We start from the raw sequence: 16,378 nt of genomic DNA on the forward strand, positions 1-16,378 counted from the left end.
AAATAATTGCTTTTACCATGAGATCATCGTTTGATGGGTCCACATAAATCTACATGAATAAGTTCGAGTGGAACCATTGCTCTAGAAGATGAATGCTTTGTGTAGACACCTGATTTTGTCCAAAATTTATTATTATTATTAGTATTATTATTGTTGTTGTTCTTCTTCTTATTATTATTAGTTATTGTTATTATTAATTATTATTATTAACAATTATTATTATTATTATAAGTAAAATAGTAACATCTTTGCTTACTAGACATATCCAAAATACAAACAAGGGCCCAAATATGACAAATGGAGCCCAAATTACAATAACAACCTAAAGCCTACTCAGTCATCCCATGCGTGGAAGCCAAAACCTGGTTAGGGTTTTCACCCTTAGAATCTGGCGCCAACCATCTCTAGCTGTTAGATCTGGCCTAGATCCAACAGCACACACGCGTCACAAATTAGGGCTTTGAAGGCCCTCTAGCGTCGCTCATTCGCAGCCATTGGATCTGATTTTAGATCCAACGATCTAATATCTCCCAAAATTAGGGTTTACCCTATACATCATAGCTGCTGCTGCTGCCGCCACCGATGGAATCTGGATCATTTGAAAATGAAAGGTTGTAGGTTATGATAAAGTGGTTTGAAGATGATGGAAGGGTGAAGGTTTTTGTGGTTTAATGAAATGAAGGAAAGTGGGGAAAGTGTAGTGGTGAGAATAATTTATAGTGTGGAAAGAATGGAAGTATGGTGAAGGTAAAAGATGTTATGGCGTGGGAGATGAATGATGAAATAAAAAGTATGGATTGTGACCCGCTAGCTATATGGAGATAGGATACAACAATATACAAAAATGGAATCGAAGTGATAGAGGGTGGAACGTGACCCACTAGCTATAAGTGAGCTAGGAACCAACATTATAAAAAAATGAAATGGAGGAAGGCTTCAAGACTGACAAGAAACCGATAGAGTTCTAATCCAAGAACTAAAATGAAAGAAACCTGTCAAAGAGTCTATTATACAAAAAGTTCCAAGTACAAATGCCATGGAGGTGCCTATTTATAGTGATGATAGACACCATATGAAGACTTTTTACAATTAAAATAAAACAATCTCCTAAATGCAATTTAATTCAATTAAATGACTTACCATCCTTCTTATCCTTTGATGGATGTAGATTGAAGATGGAAGGAAGAAGGATAAATGAAATCATAGGATGAATGTGGACATCCTACATGTCTAAATCAGCTTGTCTCTTCAAATTCCTTATTGGGTTCGTCACTTAATTTGGCGATTAAATGAAATAAAATCAGCCTTCATTGCTTTGCAAGTGCATAGCCTTCAAAAGATGATAATAAGGTTTTGAATGCAAGGTTTGAATAGTTATAATTGCATGTCTTCTTGATAGAATGTGGAAAGCCTTCAAAGGATGATGAATAAGCCTTGAATAGGTGAATTATGAAGGATTGAATGCATTTTCACTCCAAGAATCAACCCTTGGTTTGAATGATTAAATCAACCTTGAATTGGATGATTAAATCAGCATTGAATGCTTTGAATTAGGTGAACAATGATGACCTTAAATGGCTTGTTTGTTGGTAGAACATGAAAGGACTCTTCCTTGGCTCAAACTCATCCAAATCATTATTGTATAAAATTCCCCTAATGAAAATTTCGGCATGCACTGTTTTCAGTAAATCGATCATATCTCAAGCTCCTGATATCGGATTGAGGTGATTCAAAAGGAATTGGAAAGATAAGAGATAGAGGAATAATTTCCAATTGATTGTTTGACCCAAACATGTTTGTATAGAATCCAGAATTATAAGACATTTTGAGTGATATTCTTGCATATGTTGAGACTGTTCAACTTCCCTCTTGCACCTAGAGACAAAAGTAAGAAATGTTTAAGCTTGAATAAAATAAAATAAAACCTCTTACGAAAAAATATAAAGAGGTAGTTTAATTAATGAACCAATTTAAATGGATGAACTAGTTTAATTAGTTAACTAGCTTTATTGAATCAAAGAGGATACTTAAATGAAGTAGCTTCATAAAAACCTACATGCTTTGATGAACTCATGCTTAAATGAAGTAGCATGCTTATTTATTTATGCAACTTAATGACAAGCAAATTTATTAACACTCATGCAAATTCACGAACAATTAAAAGATAAAATCCTCCCTTAAACTTGGTTGTTCCTTCTTCACGTCTCATCCTTGAATATGATGGTGGAGGTTCTTCTTTTGGATTGAAAAAGGCTTTCAGAAATCCAAACTTGGCTTGAAATTCCCATATTAAACTCAAATAATCTTCTTGAAGCATCTCGAATGTAAACAACTTGCCTCGATCAAATGGTCTCAAGGAGATTGCAGAAAATGATGTAAGGCGCATAGTCGGGATCACATCAAAACATGTAGAAGGTTTTGCTTTATATTAATCAACATCTTTGATTTAATTTTGTAAAGAACATTGCACAAACTGCCAAAATTAAGCCAACTTAATTGGCTTAGTTACTTTTGAAATAAGAACTATATGCAAGAGATTGATGAAATGCATGTTGAACTTTCCTTGAAGAAGACCAATGCAGTAACGAACAACCTCCTTAAGATCAAACCCCAGAATCTTTAATAAAACAAAACTCCCAAACCATCTTTACCCGACGCCTTCAATGGGCACATGGATTTAGTCACCTCTTTAGATATTTTTAAAATTATTTTATAGTTTCGTTAAAAACATAAATGATAATATCATTATTTACATGTGATATAATCTTATATTATCACATCAAATATTAAAATCGTTAATAAAAGAATAAAAAAATATCATCGTTAATAAAAGTAGCAAATCATTTTATGTAACTAAAGTTTGGATATTAATTTAAGAATATATATTCTTTAAGAGCAAATATATTTGGTCAGTTCACCAAGGTTCATCTTTATTTTATCGTATTTCTTTAGTTCATGGGTTCTAAAATTACTAATAATACTTCATTGAGTATCAAGTAGAGATAAGAAACCTAATTGAGTTACCAACTTCGGAAGAGAGCCTTTCAGATAATAATGATATATTTTCGATAAAATATCATAATAAAAGCATAAAATAAATTAGATCATAAAATTTTACTTGTGTTTCAACTGCGTTACAATTTATCAAAATTTATGTAAGAAGATCCACAAGGGCTTGTAGCAGCTTCAGCATTCTTCTTCCAATCCATGGCCTTTACACTACAAAAAAAAAAAGTGGGATTGCTGAGAGAATTTCCGAAGGAATTTGTGACGGAATCTAAGTTTATTAACGGAATTTCTGAGGGAAGAGAGTGGTCAATAAAACGCTGGTCGGAAACTAACATTTCCGACGGAATAAAGTAAGCGTCAGAAGATTATTGACGGAAATCTGTCGGTATATTACTGACGGAAAATTTAAAATCCGTTAGAATGTTATATAAAAAAATATTATATTTTATGTTTCCGACGAACATATGTTTTCCGTCGGAATATTTAAAAATATGAAAAGAAAATCTGAATTTTTAATTTCCGATGGATTATGTTTTCCGTCGGAAATTTAAATCTTAATTTTTTTAAAAAAATGAAGGAAAATTTATCGGGATTCTACCCCAAAAACATACATTCCCTCCAAAAAAATATTATGAATCCTTATTTTTATTTACTTAATTAAAAGAATGAAAATTAATAATAATATAATTAAAATAATTACGTTAATTAAAAAATTTAGATAATAATAATAATACTAACAAGTCCATATTGTATTTTGATAATGCCTTAATAAGAAAATAATAACATATGATACAAAATTAAATTCATCATATTAACTAAGATAAACATGACTTAACAACATATATTTCACAATACAATATTTCTAATAAATATAAATATATGATTGTACATTATACATAAAAAAATACAATATTCAATAATAAAGAAAAAGTAAAATACAAAGTTTGTACACTAAAGAGTTATTATCATTTAAAAGTTTGAACCTACAAAATATAATGAAAGATGTTAGTGAATAAAATATAATATAATAAATAAAGCATGTATTAAGAAAAATTACATTAAACAAAATTAGAACTTACATCAATATTGATAGTTGATGATAATAAAGAGGATGAAATTAAGAGAATTTTTGGAGAGAAAAAAAAAGTTAAGAAGAGTTGAAATGAAGGAAATGAGAGAAGATTGAGTTTAGAAAGGTTTAAATAGGAGAAAATAAGGGGGAAAAGCTGGTAAGTTTTTAAATTTGATGTTGCAATTGAAGGGAAATTGAAAAACAAAGACGGGTCGGGTGAGAAAATCAAAATTTTGTGACGGAACATGTGGACCCGTCAGAACTTTCTGACGGAATAGGTGAATCTGTCAGAAATTTGTGACGGGTCCACATATTCCATCACAAATTAAAAAATTGTTTTTGATATACCAAACAAGTTTGTTAATTAAATTTTATAAATTTTAAGATTATATTCGATTCAATTATTCGAATATATTCAATTTTTACTTAAAGTTTTTGTTGAAAATGTTGAGTTAATCGATAGGATGAAATAGCCAATAGGGGGTGAATTGGCAATTAAAATTTTGGTGGAAGTTGTTTGGAGCGTATGGGTATCGGTACTCCTCCATAGGGGTATCGATACTACTTGTATAAAATTCAAATATTTCGACCGTTGCAAACTCAGTGGTATCGATACCTCTCAAGGGTGTATCAATACTACTATGTAAAGAGGTATTGATATCAGTCATGGTATCGGTACCCATTTTGCATTATGTTATTTCTCGGAGTCAAAATCAAAAGGGGTAGTATCGGTATCTATGATAGGTATCGGTACTACTATATATAGGGGTATTGATACCCTGTAGGGTATCAATACCTCTTTTGCATTCGATGTTTGAGGGGTATCGATACTCGTTAAGAAGGTATCGATACTTCCCTATTTAAAACACAATTTTAAATAGCCAATAGGGGGTGAATTGGCAATTAAAATTTTGGTGGAAGTTGTTTGGAGCGTATGGGTATCGGTACTCCTCCATAGGGGTATCGATAGTACCTGTATAAAATTCAAATATTTCGACCGTTGCAAACTCAATGGTATCGATACCTCTCAAGGGTGTATCAATACTACTTTGTAAAGAGGTATCGATACCGGTCATGGTATCGGTACCCATTTTGCATTCTGTTATTTCTTGGAGTCAAAATCAAAAGGGGTGGTATTGGTATCTATGATAGGTATCGATACTACTATATATAGGGGTATCGATACCCTGTAGGGTATCCATACCTCTTTTGTATTCGATGTTTGAGGGGTATCGATACTCGTTAAGAATGTATCGATACTTCCCTATTTAAAACACAATTTTGACTCGATTATGGTTCGAAATACTTTGTAAAAATTATTTCAAAAATATTTTAAGTATAAATCTCAAATTTTCATCTAGTAAGGAGTAAAAATTGATATTTGAAAACTTGGAGTAATATTTGTGATATTCGAATAATTGAATTGAATATTATATTTGAAATTGAATATAAAATCTTAAAATTCATTAAAACTTTATTTGTTATATCGAAACATCAAAATGTATTCATTTCCCAAAAGTGAATATTCATTTTGCTTTCTAAGAACACTACTTGTGCTTACTTGTATTCATTTCCCAAAAGTGCATTAACCTTGTTGTATTTTCATTGATAAGAAAACAATATATATTAGAAGTATTACAATTCAACAAAACATCATATAATATTAAAAAACTTGAAGTAAAGCTGGAAACCTAAAAATAAATATCATATGAAATTCAATAAGCATTATCCTCATTGCATTGTTGTGATAGAGAAATAGAATAATAATCTTCTTCTTGATTGTTGGATGGTTAGACAAAAGGTGCCAAAGGTGTGTTACCTCTCGTTTGTGGGTGCAAAGGCATTGAAGTGCTAGTTGAGCCTCTTAAAGTTGGATGCATAAGAGGTTGTATGGCATTGAACCCTGGATAAAGTGGAGGATGATGAATAGAAAGGTAGAAACCTAAAAACAAATAATTAGTTGAAAACAAACTTCTGATTGATAATAATTATAATGATATATAATATTTGATTGAAATAGCGTTTTATGACTTGATTGTCCATTATAGTTTACTTCGAAATAATCTGAGAGTATCCTTGTTGTTGTGACATTACTAAATTCATTAGCATATCTTGACGTTCTTGGACTTGCCTCAACTGCTCTTTTAATGTATCAATCTCTTCTTGTTGCTCTGGATTTCGCGGTATGAACCTTTTTGAAGAACCAGAAGTCTAAGACGTATTATAGTATATGGGAGCTACGGATCCAACACCAAACACCCGACCCTTCGAGCTTACTCCACCAGCAACCTTCAAAAATATCTTATCTGGATCAACTAATGCTGAAGATAATTCATCCACAGTTGTAGCCTCTTGAGTTGTTGCTAGTGTCTGTAAATACTTGTTCTACAAAAAATGATAATGTATTATAATAAATAAAAGGGTAAACATTTTTGTACTATCTGATTTGTTTCCTATCAGTCATACTAAGCAACAACAACAACAACTAAACAACAACAACAACAACTAAACATTTTCACACTTAATAGGCTATGCTAAATAAATAAAGACACCCAAAATATGCAAATACATATACGAAGCAATCAATAAAGTAATCAACTATTATCAAATGTATATTCAAAACAACAAAGCACCAAAAATTGGGAAAAACTAGATTGGCTAGTAATTAAGTAATTCTATAGTCTAAATATATGTCAATCCAATGATCATACGTTTATAAAATTGAAATAAAAGTGATCAACTATGTAGGTTATCATAAATAAATATAAGTAACATTAGTTAATGAAAAGCTTTTGATTATAATTTTGAGAATTATAACGTACAGCGAATTCTCGATGATTGTCACTGAACCACCCATCATCTTTGTTGTATTTACTCGTATGAGTAAACTTGTAAAGAGGGAATGCACCTACTGTCTCACCAGTACGATGTTCCTAAAACAAGTTCATTTACACAAGTGAATTAAATATATTGATAATGTAATAATCATATAAATATTATATATTACGAGAAGCATACCAGGCATTCCTTCCATTCTATTGCGGAAATGGAACCTCCTGTATGAGAGCCCAATGGTTTTGCCTTTATATCACCACGACATCGATTTTTCTTGGCTTGGTCACTTCTTTTTTGAACTCTGGAGAATTCCAATTATCTAAGTATGATTGCCATGTGTCTTCTGACATACATTGAGGTTGTGTCTTGGTATTACAACGCTAATAAAGTAATGCCTCAGTGTATGAGAGACACCAGTTGCCTTGTTCCAACAATATCAATTAAAAAAATAAATGCATATAAATAAAAATATAAATGATAAATCCATAAATCAATATATTATAATTTCAAGTGGACATATAAATGCAAAATTAAATATTTAAGATAATATAAAATAAAAATAGAAAATACTTACATGAATCAATTTACACTTTCAAAACTCATTCACCATAAAATATTTAAATTCTGCACACAAAAAAATGTAAGAAAAAGAATCTAAGAAATATATAATAGAAATAAAAAAAGGAATACAAACACAATTACCTTCAACTAAGATTCTGGTGTGGTCCCGTAGAGAAAATTTAGAAGAGCCTTGGTGTCCTGCATGCAGAGAGGAAATGGAAGATTGATGGTGAGAAAGAATGGGGGAATAAAATTGGAAAGAAACGGGTAGCTAGCTAACATTTAATGGGTATTAATTACACAGAAACTTTTTAAAACAATTGAGAAGAAACCAGTAGCTAACATTTAATGTATATTTTTATTTTCGACGGAATGTCTATTCCATCACAAATTAAATGACTATATTTTAATTAAAAAAATTCCTACAGAATCATTGTCCCGTCATAAATTAAATTGATATTTTTTTATTTTCGACGGAATGATTATTCAATCACAAATTAAATTGATATATTTTAATTAAAATTGAAAACAATTTTGACGGAATCATTGTCCCGTCATAAATTAAATTAATATTTTTTTACTTAAATGAATAGACTTTCTGACGGAAGAAGTAAATCGGTCGAAAATTAAAATATTGTCATAATTTTGTGATGGAATCATTTATTTTCATCCGTAATTTGTGATAGATTTTAAATCCTTCGAAAATTTTCCATCGGTAATTTAAAATTTTCTTGTAGTGTTAGCCTTAAACAATGCCCCTTCATCCCTTCCATCACCTCCCTCACAATACTTTCAACTCTCTCCCCCTTCACATCATCGTCGATCTCCATCCCAATGCCCCCACTCTCCACAACAGTAAAACAATTCATCTGGTGGTCTGCGAAAAACGGCCAACAAATCAAAGGCACCCCTTCACACACACTTTCCATCGTCGAATTCCACCCGCAGTGGGTCAAGAACCCTCCAACACAACGGTGGCTCAGCACCTTTTCCTGCGTACACCACCCTACAAGCAGACCCCTATCACTTACTGGGCCATGAACTCCGCCGAAAGTACATCTTCCCCGCTGCCGCTGACGAGATGCGCCATAATAACCCACAAGAATGGGTACTTGCTGTCGGCAAGTCCCCATGCAAACTCACGCAGCTGTTGAGGCGTTACCGTTATCAAACTCCCAAAGTTTACTTACGACCGAGTAGGGTTCCCATTTGTCTAACCAAGCCAAGCATTGGGTGTCTTCTTCCCATAAATTTGAGCCGATGGAGTCCAGAATTTTAGGAAAAAGTTGGCGGTGAAGCAGTGATAATGGACCAATGGTGTAGAGGTTGGTTAACTTGGTTTTAATGGCGTCCAGAACTTGGTGTTCGAGATCGTCGAAGGTGTCGAGGATGCCAGCGGCGGCTCTGATGGCATTGTTGACGGATTGGAGGTTGTAATTGAACATCGAACGTGCGGATTGGTGGTTCGAATAAATGAGGGGAGTTCTCTTAATCTAATTTGTTGTTATCTTTAACATCTTGAATTAGAATACTGTGCATACAAAAATATGAGTATTCATTGTTAAGGTACCAACTATTAAAATTATAAATTTTAACCTATTAATAATTTAATAAAAATATAATCAAATTATGATATATAATTATCCAAAACATACATGTCAAATTAAAATAAATAATTAAACTTTAATTTTCAATATAGTAGAGGTATATATAAGCCCTACTAAAATAAAATAATTATATTTTAAACTTCAACTTTGTAGAGGGACTAAAGCCAAAATAAACCTATCCAAATATAGGTATTAAAGAAGTTTGGAAAACTTGGTATTTCGATATCCAATGCCTATGTTTGACTCAATATATTAATAAATGAATATGAGATGCATCCTTGAAATGTTTAAGAGGAAGAACGTCGAAGATGGTAAGTATACTTTTATATAACTTTTACGAGGAGTCCGATTGTTGTAATGATAAGGAATGAACTTATGATTTTATGTTAGGGACGACTTTTTAAAATTGTAAGAACAAATTTATAAAATTTTTGAAAAAAAAAATTATTGATAAAAAATAAAAAACCCTAAAATATATGATAATTTTCATCCTTAAATATGAATATATGTATTATAACCAATACCTTTCAAAGGGAAATATTCACGTTCTTTAAGGTCTTCATAGTGAAGGTAACCCAACATGCAACAAGCACTGGGAGGGAAAAGAACCATCTCAGGTAATCCCAAATTCATCAGCAACTTCCAAGGTGAAGCTCATCACTCCATCTGATATTATGCAAGTAATCTGGGGGACATCCGACGAGGCCTTAAGTTTCATTATGAGCTCCCGAAAGGAACGTAAACCCTCAACCGGTATCGTCAGGCATAAATCGGGCAAGTCTTGTATTCTTGTGGGTTTGTCGAGGGCAAACCGTCGATTATCATTTCGAACAGGAAATCAAGTGAGTCTCCGAGCGAGTCGAGTGCTTTCAATTCAAGCAAGCGATGGTAGTTGAGTTCGGTGTGGATGAAAGTGATATGGAAGCCCTTGAAATGGAGTCTGGCAAGTTTGACGTGGGATTTATGTGGCCTTGAGCTGGTAGAGGGATACAAACAACATGGTACTTTACAGGTTCCATTTGGCCCTTGAGAAAGTGTAGCGTTGAAATTCAACGGAAAAGAACCTGAGACATTTAAATTGAAGTAGGTTAACATAAAACAAATATGTGGTGTTCACCTTAACTAATTGATCTCAAATATTAATCTTATCCGGATTATGGTTCATCGTTATCCTCAAAAAGAAAAAGAGTAAACTACACATTTAGTGCCTAAATTATTATATGGGTAAATTATCCCGTTCCTGAACTATACTCTCTATCCTATTTTTCCCACCCAACTTTCAATTTGATCAATTTGCTCACTGAACTTTACAATCGAATCATTTTTCTCACTCAACCGTTTTCTCTCTAACAACTGATGATATGGCATTTTTTATTGTTATTTAATATAAAATAATTAAATTAATAAAATAAAAACATAAGGTGGCCATGCCATCACCGGCCACCATCGACCATCATAGATGGTAGTCGTTCGGTCCTAAAATGGGATGGGTCGCTTCGTCTCGATACCTTGAGCCCGAATCCGACCTCCATTTTTTTGGAACTTGCTTCGGAGTCCACAAATTTAAGATTGAAAGTGAGAAAATCAAAATGCTTCAGTCCAAATTCACAAGTTTTGAGACAATTGTTTTGGTGAAACAACCACCAAATTCAGACTCAGGGGATTGAGACAAACTGACCCATGAAATTTGAGACTGAATGGTCACCATCTAAGGCGGTCGAAATGAAAATGACATGCTGCCCGACAGAGAGAAAATGAAGAAGAGAAGTAAAAATGGTAAAGTACACAATGAGTCACTGAACTTTACACTATCTCCTATTTTACTCATCGAAACAGCGTCATTTTGGAGTATATTTGATTTTTTCAAAACAACACCATTTTCATGTCTGTGTGACGTCATAACGTCGTTAAATAGTTAATGATAGAGTGAGCAAAATGATTCAATCTATAAAGTTCGGTAGCAAATTGATCAAATTGAATGTTGGGTAAGGAAATTAGGAGAGAGAGTAAAGTTTAGTGACGAACATTGTAATTTACCCTTTTTATTTTTATCTTGTTTTGGTACTTAAATTTTATTTTTTAAATCATACCTAATATTTAATTTAAATTTCAATTTGGTACCCTATCATTAAAAAAATAACATAACTACTAAAGTGATATTATTTTTTTTTTTCAATAATAATGTGACATTACCTTATGGTGATATACCAAAATTTAAAGGAATAAGGTGGAAAGCTAGAAGTGGTAGGATATGGAACGTGACCCACTAGATATAGATGAGTTAGGAACCAACGCTAGAACAAAAGGAAATGGATGAAGACTAAAATACTATCTTGAAGTAGATAAAGTTCTACAAGAGAAAATAACGAAAACAACCTCTGAAAGATGTTTTATATATTCCAAATGTTTCCCCTAACCCGTTATATTTCTCAAATGAAGCCACCAACTCAATTATTCAAATCAAAAAGATTTATTCCAAATGTTTGTCTACAAATGATTCCAAAGGTGCCTATTTATAGTATTTCTAAGGAGCATATGAAAAGACTCAGAAGATGAAAACATTCTCATCAATTTACCAATAAAATGCACTTGAATCTTTGTCTTCTATTCTTCAAGGTTGGCTGAATATTCTAGATCATTTTGGGGATGAATCTAGACAATTTGAAGCTGAATTTGGCCTTAATTTCGTCAAAGGGGTGGAAGACTCTTGCTATTTCATGCTAAAAATTGTCTTAATAATTGAATGAAATCACCCTTCATTGCATGCTCCCTTGAAGAATATGAGCATCCCTTGGATTTAGATGATAACAATCGGCTTTGAATGGGTGAATTAAGAATCCTTCAATGGCTTGTCACTTGGATGAAGTTGGAAAGACTCTCCCTTGGCTCAAACTCATCCAAAATCATCCATGCATAAAATTCCCTAACAAAATTTCGGCTTGCACTGTCTTTAATAAATCGATCATATCTTATGCTCCCGATATTATATTAAGGTGATTCAAAAGGCGTTGGAAAGATAAGAGATATAGGAATAATTTCCAATTGATTTATAAAACCAAACACATCTGTATCGCATCAAGAATTGGAAGACATTCTGACTGAAATTCTTGCATCTGATGAAACCGTTCAACTTCTCTCATGCACCTAAACACAAAGGTGAACTTTATTCAATATTTAATTGAAAACATTCATGAAACAATTAATGAAATACTAACCTAAACAAACTAGATGATTTAAATTCAATGAATTCTTGAATGAACAACACACTTATTAAATGCAATGAATGTTATGCAAACTTCAAATTCCTATGCAAATTCATGCATAAGCAACATAAAGTGTTCATCCATTATTATTCCTCCTTCATCAAGTCCCAAACTTGATGTAAACATACTCTCTATGGCTGCTTAAAACTCCTTAGTGCTTGCTCATGTAATGGGACCACTTGGGTACTTCTTCGGGTCATTGCTATTGACGATCATATAAATCCCTCCCTCTTTAAGGCAATTTATCCCCAAATCGTCACCTATAACATAAGGAGACAAGTTAGCAACATTGAAGGTTGCACTGACATTAAACTCACCTGGAAGATCTAATTGACAGGCGTTTTCATTGATCATCTTGCCTATTTGGAATGGACCATCTCCCCGAGGCATTAATTTGGACTTTTGTTAAGCTAAAAACCTTTATTTCCTCATGTTCATCCACACCCAATCCCTGGCTCAAAATCTTTCACTTATGACCCTTATTAGCTTGCTGCTTGTATTGCTTGGTTTACTTTTCAATGTTCTCCCTTACTTGTTGATGAAGCTTCTTCTCAGCTTTGTTAAATCCATCTTTATTTACAATTTGATCAGCAGGTAATGGTAACAAGTCTATCGGTGTTAATGGATTGAACCCATACACCTCTTCGAAAGGCATACACCCCATAGTAGTATGGATTGAACGGTTGTATGCAAACTCTACATGTGGTAATCTCTCCTCCCATGTTCTCAAATTCTTTCGAATAATGGATCAAAGTAACATGGAAAGTACTCGGGTCACCACTTCAGTTTGGCCATCCGTTTGAGGGTGGCAAGTGGTGGAGAATAGTATCTTAGTACCAATCTTACTCTATAGGGATCTCCAAAAGTGGCTTAAGAACTTTACATCCCGATCAGACATAATAGTTCTGGTATGCCATGTAGCCTTAAAATTTCCCTGAAAAATAAAGTAGCAATATGTGAGGCATCATTAGTTTTGTTACAAGGAATAAATGAGCCATTTTGGAAAATCTATCAACAACTACAAAGATAAAGTCTTTGTTGTTCTTTGTGTGTGGAAGCCCTAGCACAAAATTCATTGAAATATCCATCCATTGTGCTTTCAGTATGGGTAGTGATGTGTAAAGTCCGTATGGCATGACTTATATTTGTCCTTCCTAAATTTCTCCAAAATCAGAGTCAGAAACACATAAGTCTTTAAAGTAAAGTAAAACTCAACAACTTAGATTCCAAAGTGTTTAAAAGATATACCTTATTGACAATTCATCGAAAACTATATTCTCCTTACCTTTCTTGTACTTGATAACATATGGAAAAGTTTCAAGAAACGCTACCCATTTGGCATGCCTTTTGTTGAGTTTATGATTCCTCCGAATATGTTTCAATGCCTCATGATCGGTGTGAATGATGAACTCCTTAGGATAAAGGTAGTATTGCCATGTTTCCATTGCCCCCACAAGAGCATACATCTCATTGTTGTAGGTAGGATAGTTAAGCGTAGCTCCACTTAATTTCTCACTAAAATAGGTATAGAACGTCCACCTTGAGACAGGACTGCTCCAATTCCTACACCTGATGCATCACATTCAATTTCAAAAGTTAAATTAAAATCAGGTAGAGCAACTAAAGGGACATAAATTAAACAATCTTTAATGCTATTAAAGAACTTCTCTTGATTTTCCCCCCAAAATAATTTAGAATTCTTTTTAATAACACATGTTAGTGGGGCGGCTATGGTGCTAAAGTTGGGGACAATTCTTCGATAAAATCTTGCAAGTCAATGAAAACTCCTAACTTGAGAAATGCTTGCTGGTCGTGGCCACTCTTTAATGTCTTTAACCTTCTCTTTATCAACCTCCAAGCCTTCAGAACTAACAACGAAACCTAATAAAACAACCCTGTAAGTACAAAACATACATTTTTTTGTAAATTAGCAAAGAGTTTTTCCTTCCTCAAAACAAGTAAAACTGACCTCAAATATTGAACATGTTATTCCATAGTTTTACTATAGATTAAAATGTCATCAAAGTAAACCACACAAAACTTACTCAAGAATGGCCTAAGAATATGATTCATTAACCTCATAAATGTTCTTGGTGTATTAGTTAAGCCAACAGGCATAATAAACCACTCATAAAGGCGTTGCTTCATTTTGAATGTTGATTTCCACTCATCACCTTCCCACATTCGTAGTTGGTGGTAACCACTCTTAAGATCAATCTTGTAAAAGAGGTTAGAACCGCTAAGATAAGCTAACATGTTATCCAATCAAGGAATATGGTAACGATACTTTACCCTAATTTTGTTTACCACTCGACAATCCACACACATCCAGCAAGTTCCATCCTTCTTTGGCACAAGTAGAACTGTCACGGAGTATGGGCTAAGGCTTTCCCTCACGTAGCCTTTTTCCATCAACTCAGTTACTTGCCTTTGTAATTCCTTAGTTTCTTCGGGGTTGCTTCAGTAAGCTGGTCATTTGGAATGACGTGTAATACCCCAAATAGTAGGTTAGTGACTAATTTGAAAAGAATTAAATTTTGGAGGATTAAATTGATTAATTGGTAAAGAATAAGAAATGACTTAAGTAAGACCAAATTGTAAGAGATAGTTGATTGAAAAGCCATTTTTGTCTTTTAGGTGAAATGAAATTAAAACCCATTTAAATTAGGGATTTAAGAAAAAAAAAAAGGGGAAAACACTTATTTTCTCTTCTTCTTCTTCTTCCCGTGGTTTTCTCTCCTCCATAGCTCCATAGGGTAAACTTTTATTACTTGATTTGTTCTTTCGATTATGGGTAGTTCTTATAACCTTAAGTGATATAGAAGTTTAAGGAACGATTTAATGAGGTTAAAACTATGAAATGAAGGAAATATTGTAGATTTTAGAAAATGGGTTTTGAAATGATATGTTAGTATATTGGTTTTTATTGATGGTTAATGGTAGGTTTGACTTGTCAAAGAGGTAAATGAGAGAATAGAAGCATTATGTAGGATTAAGAACATATTAGAAAAAGTGGTTTGATTCTTAGAATTGAATGTTCTTGAATGATTTTAGATGTTCTAAGAGCCTAAATGAAGGAGTGTTAGTATGGATAGTTAAGAAAGAGTTTAATAGTATTGTATGGGGTAAATATAACAAGAATTGACCACATTGGAATGAAAAATAAGTTGAAAAATGGAAATTATGGGCAAGGGTATCGGTACTGCTAAAAATAGTACCGATACTAAAGGCTAAAATTTGACAAAATTAGATGAGTAGTACTGATACTGATTAAATCAGTATTGATACCAATGAGGTAGTTTAAATACCATGATAAGGGGTATCAATTCCAAGAAAAATCGAATCTAATTTTGGTATCGATACCAGTAAGGGGTATCAATACCCTAGTAGGGTAGTATCGATACCATGGTAAGGGTATCGATACCAAGCAATATCGAACCTATTTTTGGAATCGATACCCGAGGGGGGTATCGGTACCATAGTATAGAAGTATCGATACTATGGTAGTAGTATCGATACTATGGTGCCAGAAATGTTAAAATATGCTGATATTGGTATAGAAAGTTATTGATATGTTCTTTTGAGTATTGTTTAAGTATAATGGTTAGAAAGTATTCTAACATTGAGTATGGTACATGTTTTATGGATGCTTGAGTAGATCTGAACCAAGCTCCCAAAACAAGCAAAACTAAGTGCAAAGGCAAAGTACCACAGTAATCAGCCTTATATTTGGGATACATAGCTAGGAAAATCAGATGAGTGCATTTAATTATGTATATACATGCTACAATAGTTATAGTTGTAGAAATGATTAATGTAAGTATGGTGATTACCAAATGGAACTTCGTGTGTAAAATGTTAAGAAATTCATACTAAGTGTATGAATTTCTGCATAGGGCACTTCGTATGCTAACATGATAAGAAATTCATATTAAGTGTATGAATTTCTATATTGGGCACCTTGTGTGCTAAAGGATAAGGAATTCATACTAAGCCTATGAATTTCCATATGGGAAATATATGGGTATAAA

The 16,378-nt window shown here is 33.0% G+C and overlaps 1 pseudogene; it reads right to left on the reverse strand.

The window, feature by feature from the left end:
* Positions 1–3,134: 3,134 nt before the first annotated feature.
* On the reverse strand, positions 3,135–10,192 carry LOC120187525 (annotated as a pseudogene).
* Between the last annotated feature and the right edge of the window lie 6,186 nt (positions 10,193–16,378).

The sequence above is a fragment of the Hibiscus syriacus genome, unplaced genomic scaffold, assembly GCF_006381635.1.
Source record: "Hibiscus syriacus cultivar Baekdansim isolate YM2019G1 unplaced genomic scaffold, ASM638163v2 tig00113725_pilon, whole genome shotgun sequence".
NCBI lineage: Eukaryota > Viridiplantae > Streptophyta > Magnoliopsida > Malvales > Malvaceae > Hibiscus > Hibiscus syriacus.